The sequence below is a fragment of the Podarcis vaucheri genome (genome assembly GCF_965113315.1).
Source record: "Podarcis vaucheri genome assembly, chromosome: 3".
Classification (NCBI taxonomy): domain Eukaryota; kingdom Metazoa; phylum Chordata; class Lepidosauria; order Squamata; family Lacertidae; genus Podarcis; species Podarcis vaucheri.
The window spans coordinates 84,235,527-84,262,052 of NC_138761.1; the positions used below are offsets into that span (position 1 = coordinate 84,235,527).

A 26,526-nucleotide genomic window follows, 5' to 3' on the forward strand; every position below is an offset into this window, starting at 1 on the left:
CCTTCAGGGGCACAGTTACCCTATTCAGGACCAGGGAGTCCCCCACCCCCGCCCACCCCCTGTGCCCCAAAAACAGTACTTCTGTCTTGTCATGATTCAACCTCAATCTGTTAGCCACCATCCATCCTCCAACCACCTCCAGGCACCCACACAGGACCACGTTGGTTAAGGGCTGGTCCCTGCATGTATTTACACCACTTGATTTCTGAGATTAATGTGTGAACTGTCTGCATTTAAAAAAGCATTGAGTCTGAGATGATATTGAAGTGATGGAGCCGGGACAGTGTGTCATGTGCTGGATCAACAGCAAATGTTCAGGGTGCTGGGTTGCAGAAAGCATCAGTGGGACTTAGTTACTCACAGAAACATACTTGCTTCAAAGAGAGGCTGATGTGCCACAGGGTTGCTGTGTGATGTATTGGAGACCACCATATTAATAAGTCAGAGTGCCCAGACTGCCTAAGGCTGCCCTTGTTTGCAAATTTGAATGGTTTTCTCCCTTTCAGCTAAATGGGAACACAAGGCCATGTCTGCAGAAAGGTTGCAGTGTATTTTGTGCCTCGAAAGCGCAAGGTATAATGTATTACAGAGCACTCCAGTGCACCTCCTGAAGGAAAGCAAGACCCCCTAGGAGCAGCACCGTATCAGGGGTTGTGCTGCATGGCTTCTCTGTCTCAGTTGCACATGGGTCCAGCTGTAGTGTGGAATGCATGACTGATTGCTCATGAAAGCAGTGTGTAATTGACCCATGTAAAAGTTCCAGTGCACACAGACAGATGCAAATCAGTGTGCATCCTTATCATCAACAAAGTTCCCAAGTAGCCATTTCCAATAATTTTCTGTAAATGTGCAAAGGACTACAACATACATCACACTATTAAGATGGCATTTTTCATGTACAAAATTGTTTCCTGACACTTGGCAGAGAATTCCATGGAAACTTTTTTTTTTTTTTGAAGTTTTACTTTATTTTAGCCCAGCACAAAGGTGAGCGTACACAGCAATTCCATTGCACGGCTTGTGCAGGCTGTTTTCTCAGATTACCAGACTTGCCCTTTAATAGACTTTGATTTATGTGGTCCTAATAAGAGCGGAGCAGGCAAAGGCCTTTATTTGAGCATTGAAAAGAAAGCAGATATGGGACAATTTACAGCTTGCGCTTAGCTGCAAAAAAGGTCTTTTGCCAAATGACTGAGGAAATATATTTCAGGCTGATGAAAAGCCACTAAATCTGGAGAGCTTTAAAAAATAAATGGCATTTTAAAGGGGGAACTTGAGCTGCTGTTGTAGCTCATCCTTACTAATTATTAAAATCCTATTTTGAAGCTGTGATTTACAAACATAGTTTGACTGTTGTGAGTTCTCTTCAGTTTGTGAAGAAAAAATGTCAATTCCCATCCTGCAAATGGATATGTAGAAGACCTGGAATTTTTGCAACCCTCTGCTTACTCTGCCAAAGTAATGGGGAATCTAATTTGTCATCACTCATGAAGCAAGAGGACGTCTCAAAATGATGCTCAATGTAAAAATAAATTTGCTGTTTTTCTTGAAGGAAATAAATGATTGACCATTGTCAGAAATTCTTTAGATCTCCCACAAGATCTCTCAAAAATAATGAGAAGCTTGTTTGCAAAGATAATAATTTTGCATGGGCAATATACAACAACAGGCAGTTTAAACCTTATAAGAGAGGTGCCATAATTTGCAAGATGTTTCATATCTATAGCTTATACCTATTACATTACATTATTACAGTGATGGGAGAAACCATAATTACTTAACTCTGCTTTGGCATCTCTGTAATAGTTTCCTGTTTGTGGAATGCCTTCCCTGGTGACATGTGTATGTCTTCATTAACTTTCAAGAAAAACTTAAAAACATTTCTATTCGCTCAGGCATTTAGTGGCTAAAAGATACTGTTCCTGGAAACCTTGAAATTATTAGCTATAAGGGTATGTTTTAAAATGTTTAGATTGTTTTTAAATAATTGTATTTAAATAACATTCTTACCTTATTTTTAATAGCACAGTTTTACTGCTTTGTATCTGCTGCCCTTGGTTCCTTTGGGAGAAGGGAGGGGATGGAAATTTAATAAATAAATAAAACTCTTCTCCTTCCTCCAACCCTGGTTCCTGTCTCGAGGGAGGTACACAAATTGCTGCCCCTCCCCCTGGCTCCGCCTTGGGGGCCCTGCCTCTGCCACACACTCCTTGGAACAATGCCAGTCTCTGACAGGTGCCTTATTATAAAAAAATTATCACCATCTCCACTGGGTGGTTACTATTTCCTCATTATTATTTTCATTTTTGAAAAGGAAAGCTTTTTCAGAATTGCTTCCCTTCATTGTTCTCTCTATTTGTCAAAAAGCTGCTTCAGGAACTCTATACCCAAAGGCATTGAGGAACTTGAAGCTGTTTGGCCAGGGCTTCCACATGAGAAGGTTACAGTGAAAAATGATTCCCGTCAAACGAAAACTGATTTGGCATCATTAAATATGGGCAAGGTGGTTCACGTTGCGCAGGCAGTCAGCCACATGTCGGTGCACCCATAACTTTCAGAGCAGTTACCTGGCAGAAACATCCCTGGACTCTCATCTGTGAACACTTGTTTCCTGTCAAATTATATCCAAATATGCTCTGTTGCATTGACAGTTCTGTCTTTTTATGTTTGGCCCTCCATCTCCTTGTGCCAAAATCTCTCCTTAAGCCTTAAGTGAATTTTTGAATCTTTTTCAGTCTTTTATTTTCCCCAGACCAATGTTAATGTGATGCAGTTTTTTAAGTTGCCAAATGACTGCTAGAAGATATTATGTCCCAGTTCCAAACATGCCTGTTTAGGGTTGAAGCTTTGTTTATTAAGGATTCACAGTGATTATATACAGCAGACCCTTCTCCAAAGGAAATTATTCTGTGCTAAAGATCTTGGCACTTTTTATTTTAAAGCAACCTAAATCCCTCTATCTTCTTTTTTTTAATGCTGAATTTTAATCCTGATAATTCCAAATTCTTTCAAAATAGACAGCTTTCCCGAGTTTTTGCGCATACATTGACCTTTGAGACGATCAATAATAGTTTCTTCTGTTACTAGTCGCAAGGGGATTACCTGGTATTTAAAACAAATGGAGAGGTGTAAACCAGTCTAGTTTTACTTAATTTTAAGTGTTGTTTCCAATGGTGTCTCAAGATTAAAAACAAATAATTGATGAATAAGTAAATATGATGGTTTAAAATGTGTTACTTCATTGAATCAATCTGTACGCACATCCTTGAGTAGCTGTGCAGGTATGACTTTAACTGGACTAGTGCAGAGATGCAATGGAATGCAATTGTTAAGGTTGGACTGTGACATTGACAGGCAATAAAAGATCCAGGTGGCTGCAGGCAAACCAATTCAGTAGGACTTGGATTTAGAGTTTAAACATTTTGTAGGGCAAGACAAAGTCATCCTAACCTGTGGTGACTGCTTGATTAATGCTGTAAGTTCAAAAAGAAGAGAGAAGAAAGGAGTTAAGAAAAGCAATCTGTTATGCATACTGCTTAACCAGGTAAATGGAGCTAAAGAAAATGTAGGGTTCTGTTGTTTTTGTTTGTTTAGCAATAATTCATTTCCAGTGGTTTTGTACCAGGGATAAAAAAAGCAGGTGATGGACAAAATTTTCCTCCCTCCTACATAATCATGCCCCAGTTTCAGAATTAATGCTTTTGGTAAGCGTTTACTAATAACACTGAGCAACACCAGGCACTGTCTAGAAAGTAGGATAAAAATACACCAAAACCAGGAAGCATCCAGGGATGGCGTGCAAAAAAGGGAAATGAATCTAAACAATTGTTAAACTTTTTTGTGTGTGGTTGAACATCTTAGAATGTATTATAATAAAAATTCTAGTGAGTCCCCTGGTAAATAAAGTTCAGACAGCCGTGTTCGCCATGAAATATTTAAAAGTACAGGTTGAGGTGGTCCTCCCACATGATTTTGCCATACAAGTTGTTTTCAACAACAGAAACTTTTAGATTGGTTAAGAAACGAAGAAGTGGGTACGGTCTTTGAACTTAGCTTTATTATTATTTTTTAATTTGCATGTGTTGTGGCTGTTTCTAGTTTAAAATAGGTTTTATCATGAGATATCTGACCTGTTAGAATGTGTATTTTAATAAATTAAAGTTTTTATACTTTTTACGTGTGAACAATTGTTATTATCTTTTTAGAGAAGCCCTTGACAAAGGCATTTTTGGCTGAATCATGTAGGGCACATTGTATAAATAAATAATCCGTCCCTTCTTTCTTCCTTTGGTTATCTGTGAGATTCATTTCTCCTTTTTACTCTGTCTAAAACTGTATTTTCTGAAATGCACTCTCAAATAACTCCACCCATTCATCTGAAACATTTTGCTTGGAATGACTTCTCAGGATATTTTCATAATGCTGCTTCTCTCTCCACCTCAAAACCCATCATAAAGTTCTTGGCACAGCCCGTTACTGTACTTATCCCCTGTTGAAACTACACACCTAAGTACATATGACTGAACTGAACATACATTCCTTCCCCTTTGTACCTTAATTCCTTCTCTTTGTCAAATCATAGACCAGGAAAATACACATGGTTGGACTCCCATCAACTCCAGCCAGCATGGCCAAGATTCATGAAAGGCACCATGTTGACTACCTATGCCTTAGACTATAAATTACTTGTGGAAGGGGCATGTCATCTTGCTGTTTAGTCTGCAAAATGTCATACACACAAATGGGGCTATATGGGGGGAGCTGGAGCTCAGTGGTGGAGCACATACTTCTCATACTGAAGGTCACAGATAAAATCCCTTCATAGTCCCTCGAGAGCTTCTGCCAGTCAGCATAGTCGAGAATGCTGAACTAAGGGGATCAACTGTATAAGACAGTGACTCCTATATGGACCCAACAATAAACGCAGAAGCCCTGTGTACCTTGATGTCAGCAAAGAATTTCTAAACAATAAATACTTTTTGTTTGAGATCACCTAACTAAAATATGGACATTTGCAATATCCACTATTATTGTCTATGTTCTTGAATTTGCTGCCTTTTCATCCTGTGTGATAGACACATCTGTGCCAGTCAGAAGACTCCATATTCCTGTACCAGCTGGATCCTCATCCGATGAAATATACTACCTTACAAATTTTGTATTATTCCTACAGACTAATACAGTGATAAATTTTTATATGATCTTGAAAAGGAGAGCAGATTTGCAAAGCAAAACATTCCTCTTCAACCAGATCTTTGGCTGATTAATATTGAGCCTTTTAAATGTATTTGTGTAATGTTTTGTTGCCTTTGTTTTGACGATTTGTTCTTTTATCTTGTGGTTTTATCTTGTGAACTGCCCTGAGATTTTTTGATGAAGGGCAGTATAAGGAAGAAAGAAAGAAAGAAAGAAAGAAAGAAAGAAAGAAAGAAAGAAAGAAAGAAAGAAAGAAAGAAACTTTAAAGTTAATTCAGTACTGGATAACTCCTGAGTTCAGGCTGAAACAGACCAATTTGTCTTTTACAGGGGGGAGTACATTGAACTGTGAATTCTGATTATTCAAGCATCTGCACACAGCCGTAGGGATTTCTTTTTTTTAATTAAGAAATGCAGCCTGCAATAATCTTCTATGAGTACCGGTGAGTCGCATTTAACTCTAAAGTCATTAGGAATGTTAAAATACCATATACAGAGAGAATCTTGTCTCAGAATGCACCAACACTGAATTTACTGTTTTTGATACTTATGTTTGTGATATGGTGTGCAATTGTTGTTCTAAACAGATTGTGCATGGAGAAGCATCTTAAAGAAATATACAACAACAAAAAAATGATGCCAGATGCTATATGACAACTTTTACAGGATTCAAAAAGGAAGAATGGGCTAGGACTGTCACTGCTCTTAAAACAAAAAGACAGGATCTCCAGGTGGTGACCTGTCAACCCAGGACAGAAGAAAGACAGTTTATTTTATGGTTTATCAGTCTCCTTGTGCAATAAGCCTCTGGCTACATATACCGGTATATATATTTAAAGGAGTTATGGTACCCAAAATACAGCAAAATGCAAATGAAATGTGAGATTTTTATCCCCATTTGTATTGTAATGTGGGGAACTAAGCTCTTCAAATTGGCAGTTTTCAGCACAATATCACTTAACTCTATTGCACACATGCCAACTTCTATATCTTCTCAGAACTGGCAGGAGAGATAAGGTACAAATCAGATGTGCATTATAGATGTGTCAAATCCACACTGATGGCAACTGCAGAAATTTGCTAGGTACAAGACCCCCTCCCCCACCAATTTGTCATAACAGAAAATCACAAGGCCAATCACTATTGGAAGTCTATTAATTCAGGCTGTTTTCTCCGAAGAACCATGACAGTGGTGGTGCCCTAAGCCAAGCAGAAAGGATGCGTGAAGTCCAAACAAACACGATGAACCACCTGATCTTTCCTGATTTACTAGAAGTTGCTCAGGGGGCCCTGTATGGGCTCTGTCTGTAAATATACGGTGCAGGCTCCACAACTGAGAATGTGCTTCCAAGGAGACTCCTCCCCCCTTCCCACACACATCAGCTCCTGGTAGTCTCTAGGCCAGGCTTCCTCAAACTCAGCCCTCCAGATGTTTTTTTGAGACTACAATTCCCATCATCCCTGACCACTGGTCCTGCTAGTTAGGGATCATGGGAGTTGTAGGCCAAAAACATCTGGAGTGCCAAGGTTGAGGAAGCCTTCTCTAGACCTAGTGGGGCAGTTTGTGGCTGGGGCGGTTAGGTAGGCAGGATCAAAAATTCCATATGAGTAGGGTCAAGAAGGTCACGCGGGTGGGGCAAAGTTGTTCTGGTTTTTTCCCCATCCTCCTCCCTGGCAAATATATGGATACTAAAGCATTACAGTTGCACAAATAATTGGCCCCTAACTAAACTGAAAAGTGTATTACCTTGATTTAAAAGAGGCCCCTTCTGTCACAACTTCTAGTGTGGTTTAATGTGACAATAACCATACATATAGGTACACAAACACACACATACACATACATATGTGCACATCTCAAATTAGCGTCTGGTGATCAGGTAAGTCTTAAGACCTTCCCTTTTTGCCAGACCTCTGCAAGGCATCTAGTGTACAGTTGTATCTAATGGTATTTGAGTGGTGATCTGCTTGCACAATGGGGCTGCCTCTCCCCAGACCCCCCAAAACTTGTTCCAGAGGCTTTCCGAAACTGCTGCAACAGATTTTGAGGTGGGGGAGAGACGGCCAGAGAGAGGAGGGGACAATTCCATGGAAGTTCCACTGTGCAAGTGAAACATCAGTACAGTGGTACCTTGGGTTAAGAACTTAATTTGTTCTGGAGGTCTGTTCTTAACCTGAAACTGTTCTTGCCCTGAAGCACCACTTTAGCTAATGGGGCCTCCTGCTGCCACTGCGCCGCTGGAGCACAATTTCTGTTTTCATCCTGAAGCAAAGTTCTTAACCCGAGGTAATATTTCTGGGTTAGCGAAGTCTGTAACCTGAAGCGTATGTAACCTGAGGTACCACTGTATTTGATAAAATATCCATAGCCTCTGGCTGACTTGTTTTTGTTTATTATTAATGTACTAATTTCTTTCACTGACTAAGTTGGATTTTAATCATTATTCTAACTATTTTCATTGATGTCCTTTTCATACTTCTTGCTTCACTAAAATACCATGATTGTTACTTCATCATGTAACAGGACTGCAGTGGTTATATTTGCAGCTGTGGATGATTTCTAGCCAAATTAGGGTTGTCGTCTTTTTTCCTGACACAGTTTCTCTGTCAGCTGCTTGACAGCAATTAAAATGGGATTTTATTGATACAAGAATGTCCCAATATACTCCAGCCTATTCCAGCCTATTTCTTTGGGAGATACTGTGCTAATGTAGCTGCATAAAACATTTCAATTTGGCATTCCTGCCTAAGGTGCTGGAGAGAATCCATATGAGCAAATTCTGGGCGATTTGATTCCTCCCAAATAGTTTGGGGTGTTAATAGAACTCAACAAAAACTAAGCTCAGGTATGGCTGATGAGTAACTGAAAGTGTTTCCACAAAACTGTAACGGAACCTCAGCACTTATGTAAAGCTTCCACATTCTATGTGTGTCTTAACATAACAATTGCCACAAATTTCTCAGTAATGCTGGTAAAGATGCAAAGCTCTTAGCCAAGCAATATCCTCAGTTCAAAATGCAGGGCTTCTGCAAGGCTTCTACAAGAAGCAACATTCCAAATTTTAAAAAAATTAAAAATCAAATGTCCTTACCATATATTAATTTCCTTTATAAACAATGAAAATACATGAATATTTGTGTAGAAATGACTGCACAAACTTTATTTAATTTCAATACAGAAATAAAAATTGTGTTTAGAATCCCTTACGATATTATTACAAATAACTTTTCTGTTTATATATTCATTGCAGATGCCTGACGTTCAAAGACTGGGGGGCGTTAACTGAACCAGTCCTCTTCCTATGTGTAATATTTTAACATAATATACAAAAGCTCTTGAGAACTGGCTCTCAAGAGTGCTCACTGGAAATCACATGGGTGACACACCTCAATCTATATCAAAAACACTTAATTCAGTTGCATCTAAATGCATTTTTAGAACTATGTTATGTAGTCCTTGTGTTGCGACTTTCAAATGCTAGTATTCATGAGTTTTTCTCCAGTGGTTCAGTATGATAAATGATGTTATGCATGCTAATTGAGTCCATATATCTCCTTAATATCTAAACTGTTTTCTGGCATTTCTCTGACTCGGAAATTCATGACTCAGCATTTGCTCACACTGTGCGCAACACAGTGCTTCCCTCCTATTAACACATCTCTCAGTTATCAGCTGGTAGTTTGGGTTTATAAGGATTTCTGATAAATGCAACAAACTGTATCATTTTAATCTTTCCTTGTTTTGTTTTTTTGTATGGCAGTAGTTTTTACTTAGTTATAAACTTATAAAACAAAGGCATTGTTGATAACTCTGTAAATATTTATTGTTTGCTGATCTAAACTGAAATATTTTGGATTTATTTTGAAGATTTACTTCATCATACAACTAGGAAGAGGGCACTTTACATACACAAGCTGCAATGTTATCATCAGTTGCCATTGCCACAAAAGTATCTCATCCATACTGCTTCAGAAATATGCTGTTTAGATTATTTCCACTGTGGCTGCCACAGGCATCTGATCACACCCAAATGGGCTATAGGGGTGAGGTTTGGGGGAAAGGCTTTTTAGTGTCAGTGATACAATTGCAGGATGACAAGTGACGCTGACCCCTTTCGGGCCCTTGTAATCTTACCATCTTTATTGTAATTATTTTTTCATCTTATTACCATGCAAGCTTGTTGGCATAAACAGCTGGCATATAAACATTTGAAATAAAATAAGCAAGTCTAGTTATCTATTTAAATCAATTATATGTGGGGTTTTCTTCATCCAAAGCAGCATTTAAAGATATAAACTAAGCACTTAAAAGGGGTATTTCCATTGTAATGTTTTTCATTCATGAAGATTGCAGGAAACTCCATTGTTACAATGCTGTGGTGTTCCTTAAAGCCACCCATTTTGCTTAAAAAAAAATGAGAGTAAGGGATTAACATTCAAGCAATTTAAGTCCTTGCACCCCAAAATTGATCATTGTACAGTGGTACCTCGGGTTACAGACGCTTCAGGTTAAAGATGCTTCAGGTAACAGACTCTGCTAACCCTGAAATAGTACCTCGGGTTAAGAACTTTGCTTCAGGATGAGAACAGAAATCGTGCGGTGCAGCGGCAGCGGGAGGCCCCATTAGCTAAAGTGGTACCTCAGATTAAGAACAGTTTCAGATTAAGAATGGACCTCCAGAACGAATTAAGTTTTTCACCTGAAGTTCCACTGTATATGCTTTACAGGCTCCCAACCCAAGCACCTTACAATATGAAATATTGCACAGGGAAAACAACAGAGGAAAGGGGCTGAAGTGGAAATCAGTAAACAGGCAGGGGTAACCTGTGTGGTCATTGCAAAATTCCCTAACACAACTAGGCCATCATGTCCATTGCAAGAACATCTGTGGCAAACAACCGACCGCTGCAAAGATCTCCAGAGTTTTACTGCTAAATCCCCTGAGTTAGTGTTTCTGTAAATACATGTGTAAATTTCAGCAGCCACACTCAAGTTTGGTGCCCCTTGACCTCTCACACTCCATTCTAAATGATAGTTGTGGCATCCCCTGCAGCGCCCCTGAGGCGCCACATCCCAGTTTGACTGAACCGCTCACACTCAACTAAATCCACCTCGGCTGGTTTCCAACAACATCTGGAGGACCACATGTTCGTTTCCACCAATAATGCAGTTTCCAGTCACCTACGCAATATTACTCAGCAAGCATCCTGTTACCACCAAACTCTATGTATTTATGTTCCCAGCAACAATATAAACTTTTCATTTTCGGTTGTATTGGTTCAGAAGAATGTCATTGTATACCTGTTATTTCTTCTGCATGAAGGCCAGTCAGACTGACAGTAGTGCCAGCTGCTGTCTATCAATGTGCATGAGACTCTCTTCAAAAGCCCACACTACTTTTTGAAGCATCTCAAATTTTAGGAATGGAACTGACAGAGCAGCAAGAAAATCACAAGTCTTATGTCAGAACTGCAAACATGAATGGGTTTTTTTTTGTGTGTTTTTTTTTTTGCAGGGTCTCTCACAGTCTCCCTCACAGCTCATGCTTGCAATATATTTTTGGTGAAATTGAAGTTGTCCAAGGCTTATCACTGAGGTTGTTGATTGTTTAAAGGCAAAAAAGCATCTGTATGAGAACACACACACTAAGAAGCGAGGGTGAATAAGAAAGAATATGAAAGGGAAGGGAAGCTGGCTTTGTAAAAATATTCAGAAGGCAAACATTCATTATGAATAACATTGTACACAAATGCAGTCTAACGGTCCTGCAGCGTGTGGTTCTAACTTCAGCCTAAACTTCAGAATTCTAATGACTATTGGCCGGGGTATGCTTCTATCTGCAGCTGCAACTAGTCTGTCATGTCAGAGCTATTCCTACAAGAATTGGGACACTGCTCAGAAGCTGAGCTCATTATCCTTAGGTGTGAGATCCCTTTATTGACCTGTCCTGTTTCGGCAGCTAATAGAACTGTCAGCTCTGCTCTCACTCTCACATCATCTTTACCAGAAACCTGTTAGTAGCTTTGAAGGAAGCATGAGAAATGGGACATTCCAAGGGCACAAAACTTCTTAAAGGAACATGAATTTTTATGCAAAGTGGAAGTCTCCTCATAATGAATGAAACTTTTTAATGGATACCTACAATTAGAAATCTCAATTTTGTATCTATGATGAGAAATGCTGGCAAGTCCATTGCCTTTTTTGGTGTTGTACTTAAGACTGGTATTTTTAACTTTTTTGTGAAATATGTTTTTATTAAATATACACTTTCAATGCAATGCAATCCATATCAACATAGAAAGAAACCCCATTGAGTAAGTGGTTATAGGACTGCCACCTGCATCCATTGTTTTAATTTAAACAATACGTCAGAACTGCGCTTTCCACTTCGGATTGTCCTCACCCACATTACAGTATACTAGAATGTTTCTGATGGTATATTTCATTTTACTGCTGGTGAACTATTTCTGCTATTCAGAGCTAACAAAGTAGCTCTCCTACAGCATATTTGTTAGGCTTCTCATGTAATCTGGGTTTTTAAACAATAGACTAGATTTCAAATGTTACCTATAAGCTTTTGAAAACTGGGGTGATTAGTCTTAGCCAAATACTCAACTAGTAAAGGTAAAGGGACCCCTGACCATTAGGTCCAGTTGTGACCGACTCTAGGGTTGCAGCGCTCATCTCGCTTTATTGGCCGAGGGAGCCGGTGTACAGCTTCTGGGTCATGTGGCCAGCATGACTAAGCTGCTTCTGGCGAACCAGAGCAGCGCACAGAAACACTGTTTACCTTCCCGCCGGAGCGGTACCTATTTATTTACTTGCATTCTGACGTGCTTTCGAACTGCTAGGTTGGCAAGAGCAGGGACCGAGCAACAGGAGCTCACCCCATCACAGGGATTCAAACCGCCGACCTTCTGATCGACAAGTCCTAGGCTCTGTGGTTTAACTCACAGCACCACCCGTGTCCCTAATACTCAACTATTTGATATTAATTGATTTTGAAGTTGCATATAGGTTCTTTTAAAACAAATTCCTTATTAATCTTACTCTGTTGGTGTCAGTCATTATTACAACAGTGCTGTTTTGTTGTTTAAAGTTTCTAGCCTGCTTCAGCTCCCTTTTCATAAAAATATTTGTAAGATGTAATTGCTTTTTCAGTCTTTGTTTCAGGAAGCCTTGTTCCTACCCACCTCCTGCTGCCACAATTTGTGTGTGTAAAATGTGCTGGTTTCCAGTTTTTCAGAAGCAATTTAATGCATCTAACTTCAAAAGACAGTTTAGTTCTATACTAATGCTATCATCAGCATTTATGCATGCAATTTAGTTGTTCAGGTGATGCTCTGCTGCTCTGTTCAGTTTTGCAACTGTAAAGTTGAAAAACAGCTTATTAATAGAGGTAAGCAAATCACTGCCAAAATTGTAGAGAGTGCACTTCAAAAGGTTTTGCGAAATTGTGAGTGAAAAGCTCAGCCTGCTCTCCTTTTGTAAATTTGGCTTTCAGGCTTAATGTTATTTGGCGTTTTTTTAAAATAGTGAACATATGTATCTTTGACAGTAGGTAACCTCTATGCAGCAATAAATGCTTTTGATAAAGACAATGCCCCTATTAAAATGACACACTATATATGGTGTGTGCACTTCTGTCCTCGAAGTACTTAACTGGAGTGACATTTGCTTAATAGTTACTGGGTGTGACATAGCCTTTTAGTCATCATGTGATACCTATAGCAGCCTTGTCATCGTTCTAGATCTTTCTGGCATAGTTTTCTGCATTCCAAGGACACCCACAGCATTAAAAAGGACCTTAAGAAGCACAAGCTGTAAAAGTCTCAAAGTGACTCTGTTGTGGTGGCACATGAAATTGCACGGACTCTTGAGAGAACTCCGAATGAAAATGTAATGTAAAATAAAATAAGCAGACATAAGGATATACTGGTACTGGGTTTTTTTTAGCTCTTGGGTTACTCTAGTGAGTCCTAAAACTGGGGTTGTTCCTTGGACCCAGTCCAAGGTTTCGTTTTACCCTCTGTGAATTGAAATTTTGCCCCTATGCCAGTGTCTTATTTTAGACATGAAAATAGCACTGAAATTGAGTTGAGGAGGCCCTGTTTTCTCACTTCAGTTTTAATTCCTGTCACTTCTTTAATCTTTTACAACTCTAGGCACCCAAAGGAGATCCAAAAGCTCTCCATCAGGTGGCAGCAGCTCAAATTATGCACTTCTATATGTCTTCCCCCAAAGTATAAGAGGGGGCTATCTCTCCCCAGTAAGGATTCCTCTTCTCTTTGTGCTTCTTTGTTGCGTATCTTTCAAAGCCTCATTTGATAGTGGGTCATAACACCTGGATAATGCTCATAAAGCTGTTTTTAAGTTGGTTGTTATGAGAGGAGAAGGTCACCATCCCCTCTATGATGGATGTTTGGCTCCCTTCATGGGATGAGAGCTCTCCTTTCTTCTCCCTGAATTCCTGAAGCTACTAACATGAGTTTGACCAAACTGCGGGAGGCAGTGGAAGACAGGAGTGCCTGGCATGCTCTGGTCCATGGGGTCACGAAGAGTCGGACCCGACTAAACAACTAAACAACAACAACAGATAAAAGCAGAACAAAATGCTTATGGGCATGTGTTATTACTTTAATACATATGGGAGGGGGGGAAATGCCTCTAGACTCAGTCCTCTCTTGCCACAAAACCAGCTGATACTGTTCTTTGATTTGTATCGCTTAAGGCTCAGGTGTTTCTATTGGAGGCACAGACATAGGGAAACATGAAGCAGAAAAGCAAAATTACTCGATCACAGTGCGTTAACAGAGATTCGTTTAAAAGACGGAATATATATTTGACTGAGAGCTAGCTGATGCTCTGGCAGATTGAAAATCATGTTAGCAATGTGGGGGCATGTCAAGATTAATGAAGGGGGGGGACACATTATGGATGCTTTTCAGAGTGATTACATTTTTCATTTCAAATTCCAGCACGTTTGTTCTGCATGAAAGGCCGTTGCAAGGAGTCCTGGTTACCGCTAATTGATTTAAACCTCACAACTCTATAGGAAACCACAGATGTTAGCTGCTTCATTGCGGCACTCAAATTTTCTACGATTCTCACAAAAGGTTCAGGGTAATTGCAAGATATGTCTTGTAAAACCAGGGATTACTTAAAGCTATCCACTGAGATTTGTTGCATGGAAATCATTAACGTTAGGCGTCTAAGCCCATTAAATGAAACGAACCTTTTATATTTGTTCTGGCATCTCTGTCCCCCACCTCAGGTTGAGAAGAATATCGGATATTAACTTAGAACAAAGGAAGAATGAAACTCCCTCTGTTTCTTTCACTCAGAGCAGAAAGATGGCTATTAAAGCACTTCTCTGGGCATCGGTAATTTGTTTTCTTCACACATAATAATAAAAAGATGCTTGCAAGAACCTAAGAATTCCTTATGTGCATGCATTTAAAACTCATCTTGGTTCATACAAAAACAGTCATCACTATAATTCCAATGACATTTCACACTAGCCACTAATCCTGAAAATATGGTGTGCCTGAAAAGGCATTCCTGATTTAAATCTGCCTCCCACATTACAAACAAAGTTACTGGGATGGTCTAAATTTTTAAATTTAATTTAAAACTTTAATTAAAACATTTTTACTTAGCATTAATTAAGATTAAAGATGTGTGGAAACTCCGTTAAGAAATTGTAAAAATCTATTGTTTCCATAATTTTTTTACATAGGTTTACCTCCAATTTTGCCTTGAATTTTACTGTGGAATTTGAAAGTAGTTCAGAAATATGTGAGCTCACCCTGTGCTCAGTGAGAACACTGAAAGGTATTTTACGTCCTTCAAAATAGTCAGTGGATATTTCACTTGCACAGCAAGGCTGCTACTAGGTCCTTAACAGGCTGCTTGCTTAGGTCCATGACCCAAATTCACATTTCTTTGAATGTACACAATGCACATTTACGCTGACTTTTGGAGGGAAGACTGCCAGAGCTTTACTTGAAGATAATCACTTTTAAAGGGTCTAAGAAATCCCTCAGAGTCCAGGACACATGGAATGATCCCCCAATGAGATGCACATTGTTTTCTTTTAGGAAAGGAGCACCTCTTCCAGCAGGCTTTTGGGTGACTGGCGTAATTTAGGAATTGTTTTACTGCTGTTGCTTTTTTATTATGACTTGTATGGAACTAATTGTGTTTAATCTTCTATGTTGTATGGTTATTATGTTTTTTGATGCTGTAAATCATCCTGTGGCTTTTGGTGAAGGGGGACACAGAAAGGGAAAAAATATATTTCTAGGTGAGCAGGTATGCGTTAATGACAGGAATTCAGCAATGGGGGCAAGTTGGGAGTGTTCTCCTTGTTTGGGGTGCTCACTTGTCCCCTTTCCTCTGATGGTGCTGTTTATTCCTTCCTAACTAAAATGTGAGCAGGATACTTTATTTGCACATAACAAGAGGCATCCAGAAAACAAAACAAAAAGCCACCAGAGCACCCAGGCTCCATTTCAGATGATACCCACATATCTGTTTGAAACTTTAAAGAGGCTAAAGCAGTGCTCTAGTTACAGAGATATCCAATCTTTCTAGAGGTTGGAGGGCATTCCGTATGAACAGCCTTCTGGAGAGTTGCTGGTCTGTTTGGAAGAAAAGTTTAATTTTAGCTTCACTTTATAGATCTATTGTTTTCCCTAGGGCAGGAGAAACCTATCCAAAAAAGGCAACATATATTCAGAGGCACAGTTCAAAGAAATGACTTTTGTCATACCCAACTGGAGAGGATTAAATGTTTGCTAGGATGTTCAATCAACAACTAAATAAGGGTGAAATCTGTCCATGAAAATAGGGCCATGGTGAATTATCTAATAAAGGGGTTATAAATATTCCACTCTGAATAATGAGGCTGCAATCCTTACTTAATATATATATTCTATTAGAAGCAATTTATTCCAAGTACAGGTAGCATGACCATCTGCCCTAGTTTTCCAAAGACATTCCTTTATTTGAAGAGTTTTAAAGTAAGGAGCCATTAGAAGGTAGAGCAGGGACTTTGAAATTGCCCATCAACAGCACTTGGAAAGCAGAGTGAGGCTGTGCACGCAACTGTAGCTTTAAAGCACATTTGAAACACATTATTTCCTTCAAATAATTCTGATCACTGTATTTTACCCCTCACAGAATTACAATTGCCAACAACCCTTGAGAAACTTCAATGCCCAGAATTCTTTGAGGGACAAAATGTGCTTTAAATTTATATTGTGTACACATCACAATTTGGTAGGCAAGTCACTTAGTCACAGCTTTCCCTGCTAATGTGAGTTGTATTGCATTTTCTTTTTAAAGTGTAGTACTGTAATTATAAAGGTAAAGGGACCCCTGACCATTAGGTCCAGTCGTGGCCGACTCTGGGGTTGCAGCACTCATCTCGCTTTATTGGCCAAGGGAGCCGGCGTACAGCTTCCAGGTCATGTGGCCAGCATGACTAAGCCGCTTCTGGCAAACCAGAGCAGTGCACGGAAATGCCGTTTACCTTCCCGCCGGAGCGCTACCAATTTATCTACTTGCACTTTGACGTGCTTTCGAACTGCTAGGTTAGCAGGAGCAGGGACCAAACAACGGGAGCTCACCCTGTTGCGGGGATTCGAACCGCCGACCTTCTGATTGGCAAATTCTAGGCTCTGTGGTTTAATCCACAGATTTATGCAAGATTTATGCAGATCTGTGTCCTCTTCTGTCAGTCTTTTTTTTGTGTGTGATCATTTTCAAATTTTTTTTGGCAATGTGTAAATGGCCACCTTATGAAATAGCATTTACAGTGCAGTCCTATGCATCACATGTAGACAACTCCCACCGCCTTCAGTGCAACTCTTGAGAAAAATGAATAGATGTTAGATGAACGAAGAGGAGAGAGAGTGTTGTGTTCTTGTGTGAATAGATTGGGATGGGGGAAGAAAAAGAGAATGGATAGGGGAACAATAAGAAGGGGTGCCCCCCTCACTTTTTCCTTTGACCCCAATCATACTCCCACAAATGAATGCAACCCTTAACTCCAAAAGGCTTCCTACTCTTGCTCTACATGTCTACTAAGATGTGTAGGTCCTATTGAATTTAATGAGGCTTACTCTCAGGTGAATAGAAATAGGACTGCATTCCTAAGTAATTCCTCTTTGGTGAAGAAAATGTTATACAATTGCATACCACTGACCTCAGATCTTATCTGCCACTATTCAGATCCAGGCTGGAATTCCAACACAAAAACTAGGAATGCCCTTCAATTCAGTGTAAGTACACTATATGTCTTTACTGCAGTAAACATCTAAAACCTGATGAGTGTTGTCAGCGCTCACATGTGATAGTCAACACCAGACAAATGAATTGAATGTCCAACAGCTCAGAGATACACTACTGAATGATGATTGTAACCTTGCTCATTGGTAGATGTTCAAAAAGTGAGGAGCTATATTTGGGCATTCAGAACATTCTGCTGGGATTATCAGCTTTTACATGGGAATGTCAATATCCATCAAACTCTTTATATTCATTGTAATATGCATACAAATTTTATTATTCCTGAAATAGCATTCAGTAGCAGTTGTGGCTTGTTTTTAAGCCCTTCCACAAAGTCCAAAACAAGAGAACAAGAGCTTAATGTTGTGGATACATACATACCACCCTGAGGAGAGAGAAAGAAAAAACTTGTTTTTTGTAGAGTCCTTATAATAATGGTTGATGAGGCGGGACCAGAAACCTCTAGGGCACATTGATGAAGCACAACTATTTCAAATGCCACATTAAGCTGGACTCATTAGCCGTATCTACCTACCCCTTATAAAATTCCTAATATCATTACAAATGTACTCTGCTTTTATTTTCCAGTCAAAGTAACTACTGTAGGTGTACCTTTCTCAGCCTGGTCTACTTGTACCCTACTTGTAGGCAACGGATGTTATTTCATTAATGATTATTCTTAGCAGCAGTACTATTAGCATTAGCAATAATATTTTATTTTACATTTCAGGGCCCTCTCTTTCATTTACATTATTTTGTTAGGCAGCTGGAACATCCTGACCTTAATAATTATCTGGAAACCCTTAATAAATACAAAAGCCATTTGAAAATCTCTTTGGACATTTTTGAAGCAGAAAGCATCAATTCCAGTTACTTACTGTTCATCAGCCTCACCTCCTGCTTATAATCACAAAATACAAAGCTCCCAATCTATATTTCCTGTCAACATCTGCCCAGCGGCTAATTAGGCAATTGCCACAGCTGTACTTTTTTTTGCGTCTGTGCCTGTCTCCAACCCCACTTCAAAGGTATCATTAAAATATGTAGAAGGACAGTATGACAGTTTGGACCCACCTTCCATTCCGCTTTGCTTGTACCTGCCCAGGTCTCTAGATGTCTGCATAATTAGGATGCAAAGTCTAAGTGGCAGATCAACAGGCTTAACTTTCCACTGACATACATGGCACATTAAAGTCCTTATCTTTTGGCTAGATCAACCCCTGCATTTTCTTTCCTTTACAGTGAGGTCATGAAAAGACTTAAAATGATCAAAATATAGGGGAGGAGTTCATCTGAAAACCAGTACAAGGAAGCGGCACATCATATACATTCAGATGTCATCTGAGAATTGTAATGTGGTTGGGTTATATAGTTCACCTAATTCTGTACTGTTCTCTAGTGATTTTAATTGGGTTTTTAAAAAACCTTTTTACACTGATGTGCACTGCCCGCTGCCCTGAGATTTTGTGAGAGGGTGCTATATAAATGCATTCGTATAACAAATAAACTGGAAAAATAAAGCGCATCATTTTAAAAATGAGGGTTACACGCCTCGCTTAAAATTTATGGAAAACTGGATGAAGTTGGAAGAGTCAGAAAATTAGAATGGATTACTGAGAATCACAGAATCCTTGTTTTTCAACAGATGGCAGTAGTTAATGGTGAAAGTACACTAAAGACATTACTTGGGGTTATTAATGATGTGCATTCCTGTAAGTAAACACATCCATTTCTGTCGATTATAGCTGCATTGTAAGTAGTATATCCACATATTGGAGTGAGGACTAAAATAATCAGAGTGTGTATGATGTGATGCTGAGTTTTAATTAGCAGCATCATACTAGAATTATTTCTTAGAATTATATGTTAAACAGGCACTGTGCTGTACTTTTTAAAAAAAGTATATAGCACTATAAGCCATTATGCTAAGTATTTAGAAAGCTGTGATAATTAGGGCAATGCTTCTAAAACCAAAGGGAATGCATATGATTTTCTGAGAATGGAAACAGGCCGTAAATGTACTGTAAAAAGATAAAATGGTAATGGACATTTATGTTTACACTTGTATACAAACCACAGAGGGAGGTGCATATTTTGCTAATTCTTCATAGCTGTTCAATTCAAGAAAATCTACAATAGCAAACTATATTTCTGCACTCTTTTAAAAATCCAAATTCCCCACTCCTTATTCCAGATTTTGAATGCCTATAGAATTCCCATCATGCCCAGGCAGCATGGCCAATAATCAGGGATAATGGGAATAATCCACAACATCCAGAGGGTATCATGTTAGGCTCAAAGCTTCTGGGACAGCAATGCATTTTGCAAGTACAGCCCTGCTCTGGAACTGCAGGAATCCTTTCTCCAGCAACCATCTCCTTATCTCTGTGAAGTACAACTAGGTACGTTTCTTGTTATAATATAATGAGAACAAAAAAGCAGCTGTTCTCTCCCACATACCTCTTCATGGTTGTATATCACCACCCTATCTGATATCTTACCATCATATCTCACCATCCTCTGAGTTGCATTCAAGCTGCTTAGCTGAGCAAAATGATGTTATCTTTATACATTAGTAATAAGAAGAGATGAGAAAGGTTTACCAAGCTCTGTAACTATAATAACTACATCTGAGAGCAACATCTACTCTTAAGAACTTGCCTCACTTTATAGGAACTGCTGTGTATAAAGCGTGTTCTCCTTCATGGAGAGCACGTGTTGTGCTGGGGGCCGCCAGGACACTCCAAAGTTGGGGGTGGGCTAATTGATCGTTGGCCACTGATGCGATTGGGGCTTCCCTTGTTGTTGGGAAGAAGTTAATGTTGCCATTTGTTGATTGACAGCCAGAAATGCTAAAACTCATTGCACGAGGCTAGCACTTCCTCTTTTCGCCTGTGCATCGGATTGCCCGTCCCCCCCCTCCCTAGAATTAGGGTTGTTCACTTTGACCTTGCTATGCCTGTCATGGGGTTGTCTGCTCTTGGGGCAGGGCAGGGGCCCGGTAGGAATTTTGTCCATCTGGCTGATTGGCTGGGGCCATTTGGTTTTTGCCTACTGCGTAGCAAATCGTCACAACTTGTAAGGTTGCGGTTAGGCATTGGTTTATGGTTTGGTTGGTTGAGGAGCATGGATTGGCTGTGCCTGCCCCTGTAATGTTGCTGCTGCAAGGGATTCCGTTAAAGGAATCGGGGGCTACCTATTACTTGTCCACTCTGTCAAGGGGGCTTGGGCCATAGCAATGAGCTCCTGGTTGCATTTGGGGAGGGCTGAGGGCAGGTTCCCTGCTCCATCGCTACCCCCCAAGTGTATTCCCCTTTTCTGACTTTTGCATCGTGCGGAATGTCAGTCTGTCCCCCACGGTGGGGGCAGATAGTCACAACCAATGCCTAGGCAACCACTCACATTTTTATATTTTAATAAAGTTGTGATCAAAATTATGCCAAAAACCTTAAACAAAAAATTCAGTGTGATGTGCGAGTTATTGGGGTGGCCCTGGGGACCTCGACACGCAACAATCCTGGCTGCATTTTTTATTTACAAAAGCCAAGTGACCTACATTTCACTTCATCAGATATGAAAAGAGCATGCTAAAATGAACGAAGATGGACTAGAGTAACACTTTCACAGGCAGCTATCTGACTAGAAGAAGATTGTGATTATGAGTCCATAGGTCAACTCGGAATACAACTTAAGTTAGTTATAACCCTTGGGTTTTATGACAGGGTTGGGAACCTCCAGCCCACGTATCAAGTGCAACCCACCAGACCATAGGAGCCAACTCCTAGGGGCCAAGGTCCCTTCGCCCCCCCAAAAAAATGTTTGAGGAGGCCACCCCCCCAAGTTGATGGACCTTGCCATTCCAATGGTGTGAGTGTGCTGTGTCTTGTGATCAATTGTGTGTGTTGAGTCTTATCAGCTCCCTCAGTATTTTATTCAAGTGGCACCCCCCCACACCAGATTCTCTCCAGGTCATACCCCTCACCAGCTGTACTCTATGCCCTCAAGTGCTTTTGGCCAGCTTAAACTTTGATATCGGTTCTTGCTTAAGTGGGTGGAAAGATGGGAGGCCATAGAAACCTCTGGCTTTGCATAGCTGGAACGGAGCTTACTGCTGACATGCAGCCTCTTGTGGTGGTGGGGGTAGATTGCTTCCCAACTTGGGCTCAGAAAGGATTCCAGCTCCTGATTCAGTGGGACAGGCCTGCTGCAATGCTCCAAAAGCTCTGCCTCAATGGCACACCAGCATGGATAAAACTTAGCTGGGCAGCTGTTCCTATGACAAAGCAGTCTGCTCCACTCATGTAGTATGCAGGAAATTGGCTGCTGAAACCCTCTTTCTCCTCTGCTGAAAGCAGTGGTGAAGGAATGGGTTTCTGTGCAGTCAGTTTGAAACGGAACCCAAAATCCATTTTTCCTTCTCCAAGGGAGCATTTCTAAAATGCCTTAACTTGAGATGTTGAGCAAATGCATAACAAGAACACAGCTGTCTAAACAAACAAAGCTCTCTCCTTTATCAGTCCGTGACGCCTAATGAATGGCCTTGTCCATTCCAAAGTGGAGCAGGGATGGCACGTCTGGGTCTTATCTCACATCCTGACTACAGACCTAGTCTGGGAACGGCGCCAGGAGTGTTCTTAGAGTTGGTGACCTCCTGCCCCAAGATAAGAGTATAGGAACAGGAACAACCTTATATGGTCAAGAGTACAGAAAAAGGAACATCCTTTTATGGTTAAGAGTACCGGAGCAGGAACATCTGTGATGTCAACTTGCGTGTATAAGCTGACGTGGTTGGATTCCTGGGGAAGGGGGGAGAGGGTGCCTGGAGGATATATATACTGCATTAAATTTCTCATTTCTTTGGACTTACTGTGAACTGATCATGCAAGTGCCTTCTGCTGTCCAGAGAGCAGAATAAACTCTTTCTCTGAATCAACCTCGGTGTCATTAGACTTCCTTTCTACCTCCCGGGAACAATGCAGACCCCACCAGTCGGTAAAGTCTAATAAGGCTACAGTGGGACAACAAACACTTAACTTTTGACTAGATCTTGCCTGTTGTAATGAGGTTCATGATCATTGCTCAGTTTCTACAGGAAATGGTGCCTTCTGCTCATTCAGAAAACCATGATTGGGAATCATACATAGCTTCATTCAAAAATTAAATCGCAACAGGGGACCTGGGCTTAAATTGCTAAATGTGGCATTATAATGACAAAGCCACGGTTTTCGCAGGAGTGTTCTCTATAGCTTTTACTTGCCGTTGTGATGGGAGGAGGCGAGCTTTTGATTGATTTAAAAATGGAAAAAACATACAAGGGGAAGGCCAACAGAAGAGCATAGTGTAAATGTACACACACACACCTCATTTGTCCATGATTTTTTGCAGCTGCCCTACTTTCGCAGCATCTCCTGGGGGCTTGCCTCTGGCTCCTTCTGGAATAACCCCAAGGCCAACACCTTAAAAGTTTGACAGGCAAGTTATTCACTCTTCTTATTTAATTTTTCTTTGCTGGAAACGAAGAGAGAACTTTATGGCTATCTTTGCTATTTATGGTTTCCTACACTTCCATTAAATCCACCGTTCCTAAGATAGTGCTCCAATTTGTTCTCACAACTTATTTCCTCTGGTAATATAATTCTCTCCAACTTTTCCACAGTTCTCTCTCTCTCTGTGCATGCATTTAAAAATTGCACTGTCAGAGCTTGCCAATTATAGTTCAACTTTTGCAAGGGTGGAGTTATGTGCTTGGTTTTTAGGCACAGGCTTTTTGCATTTGGTTTGGTTGCACAACATTGCTCCCTGTGGGAAACCTGAGGGTGCTCATCTGTTGTTGGACTACAACTCCCACCAGCCCCAACAAACTAGGTCAATGGTCAGGGGTGGTGGAAGCTGTAGTCTAGCAACAGATTTCCATCCCCCTACTTGCTATTGAAGGGACGCGGGTGGCGCTGTGGGTTAAACCACGGAGCCTAGGACTTGCCGATCGGAACGTCGGTGGTTCGAATCCCCGCGGCGGGGTGAGCTCCCGTTGTTTAGTCCCTGCTCCTGCCAGCCTAGCAGTTCGAAAGCATGTCAAGTGCAAGTAGATAAATAGGTACCACTCCAACGGTAAGGTAAACAGTGTTTCTGTGAGGTGCTCTGGTTCGCCACAAGTGGCTTTGTCATGCTGGCTACCTGACCCAGAAGCTGTACGCCGGCTCCCTCGGCCAATAAAGCAAGATGAGGGCCGCAACCCCAGAGTTGGCCACGACTGGACCTAATGGTCAGGGGTCCCTTTACCTTTACTTGCTATTGACTTCTTGTAAACTTCTCATGAAGTGCTACATTTGCTTTGTTTAATGGGCATATGAAATTGCTGAGAAGTTAGTTATGAATTTAATGAATTAGGCTGCTTTACTGAGGCTGTACAGAGCAGCAGAGCAACTACTGTAGAAGAGAAGAAGAAGAAGAGTTTGGATTTGATATCCCGCTTTATCACTACCCAAAGGAGTCTCAAAGCAGCTAACATTCTCCTTTCCCTTCCTCCCCCACAACAAACACTCTGTGAGGTGAGTGGGGCTGAGAGACTTCAGAGAAGTGTGACTGGCCCAAGGTCACCCAGCAGCTGCATGTGGAGGAGCGGAGATGCGAACCCGGTTCCCCAGGTTACGAGACTACCGCTCTTAACCACTACACCACACTGGCTCTCACAGTGTATCCACAGCCCTGCCATGCATGGCACAGCAATCAAGCCTGGATGGGGCTCCGTGCTGTCTTATGATGCCAGTGAAACTAGCTTGGAATCCAACAGATCTTGGGCTGTTTCAACCCCTTCCCACCCTCAGAATGCCCTGTTTCAGGGCCTTCCACTGGTGGGGATCCTGTCAGAGGCCCTCCCGCCTATCCACATTTGACGGGCAAAAGGAGAAGGTTGGCACCGATTGAGTATTGCCAACAGAAGGCTGACTTAGCCAGGAGTTGGGCAGAGGGGCACCTTCACTTATTCTACCACCACCCAGCTTGGTGTAAAGGGATTTGTATTAAATTTGGCAAAAATTAAAACTTTTGTTGGTGTTGGATCAGACATCAGGGGTTTATTTAAAATGAGGTCATTTGGTTGCAGCATGAACTGGGCTTGTAGGGCATAATTAGGGAACTAGCAATCCTCCAGCTGTTGTTTGTGCCCAGTTTCCATCAGCTCCAACCACCATGGTCAATGGTCAAAGATTATATTAATTGTAATCTAGCATTGCTTCTGCAGCCATGTTTTAATTGGGCCCCAGAAAAAACTGCCCATCAATAATTATCACACCAATTCTTTCTAATCTTACAGAATTTTCCATTTTTTGCCCTAAATCATTTTACAATCAATTTCACTTTTAAATAGTTGCATGAATTCCAGGCCCCTAAAACATCAGGGGTTGAATATTTAATTTGCTACCAGCAAAAGATTTATCTGTTTGTCTCTAGATAGCAAATAGAGGCAAAGCTTAAACATTATGGTGGCTACTGCTCTATAAATAGCTTTGATAGATAAATCACAAACTGTTGTACCATTGAGCTGCTGTAACATATTCTCTCCACTCAAGGATATTGGAAACAAAAAATATTCACAGCAAGTAGAACAATAGGCGCTCTTTAGAAACAATACAAATAGAAAGTTAAAAAGAACTTAAAGAGAAATTTATCATTCAATGTTCTAAAAGCAAATTGCTTCATTTAGTAACTATTGTTTTCAATGAAGGGGAGGCAACTTTTACTGCTTAAATGGACACAAGACAACAATTTAGACTGGCTTCAACTGTACCATTTAAAGCACCTCTTTCCAGCTCTTAGTGGGCATTTATGAAGGGCAGAAAGGTGCTTTTTGTCTAAGCAAGTGAAAAAAACTATTTTTTTTGGGGGGGGGGTGAAGGACAGAAAGGCACTTCTATACCATTTTATACTGGTTAATGACCACACAATAAGAGGGATTAAAACTGCTATTGAAGCTCCCAGCAATTTAAAATACTATCCAAGCATATTTAAACTTTGAAGTGAATTTACCATCACCCCTCCACAATATTTTCCATGAATTGACATGCATATGGGCACAATTCCTCCAAAATTTTAACTTGGAACTCCTTCTTTGGTCACACTGAAACATGTCTAGGTTGGTGGGCTCAGGGGGAATATGTTCTCCTGCACTTAAAGGGATGTGTGGATGTTTAAAACAGAAAAAAAGCATAGCTTCCAATTAACAACAGGAGCTGTAGGTCTTGAACCATGGCATACCTGGCAGCAAGTCCTGCTGATGTACACAGTCCCTTGGCGAGGCATGTGACCCTCACTTGCCCTGAGCCTAATCCAGCTGAGGGGACACAACCCTCACCCCAGAGCTAATGAGCCCCACCTGACCAGGGAGCTGGGCTGTGTTCCCTTGCTTGCTTCAGTCTCTTGCTGTTCCTGACACCTCAGAGCCCGCTGTGTTCACACCCTCCGGCTCTGGTGATGTGGGGGTGATTTTTTTAAAAATCAATCCTCCTGTCAGACTGTGAATATCCCCTAACTCGCCCAACTTGAGGATATTCCACCCTTCTTCAGCAGAGTTTCTTTTCTTTCAGCAACGTAAGCGGCTCACGTACATGTCAAACAAAGCTTTAATAATAAAGAAAACTGTAACACCATAAGACACTGTCTGAGAGAAACTAAAACAACATCGTGAGGCGAGAACGGCAGTTGCTCTCTATAACCGAACTGAACTGAACACCCAAAGGGAGGGGCCAATTCCAGAGCACAGCACAGAAGCCCCACCTACCAGATGCCAGGCATTCTACTAATCAAATTAGGCCCCAGTGTTTTTCTTAAAGTGTCCCCTTCCTCTGGCTCCTGTGAACTGACCACTGCCCCCTTGCCGTCCTATGAATACCTCCTAAGCCCCCAGCCCTCACCCCCTTTCTCCATCATTAGTTTGCACTGGTGTGTCTCAGTCATAGCTACACCCCTAGTTGGGATGCTTTTCTCCCTCTCCACTGTCCTGTCAGTTCACAACATTGTAGGAAGTTCCATAGTGCTGT

The 26,526-nt window shown here is 40.8% G+C and overlaps 1 long non-coding RNA gene across 2 annotated transcripts in view; it reads right to left on the minus strand.

Annotated features, from left to right (window-relative positions):
• LOC309529168 overlaps nt 1-26,201 on the minus strand; it is a 44,016-nt gene extending 17,815 nt beyond the window's left edge. For both annotated transcript variants that reach the window (XR_014218104.1, XR_014218105.1), the window contains exons 1-2: nt 26,024-26,201; nt 22,852-22,999 (exon numbers count right to left, since the gene is read on the minus strand). This is a non-coding gene — a long non-coding RNA (uncharacterized lncRNA). The remainder of the gene's footprint in view (nt 1-22,851; nt 23,000-26,023) is intronic.
• Between the last annotated feature and the right edge of the window lie 325 nt (nt 26,202-26,526).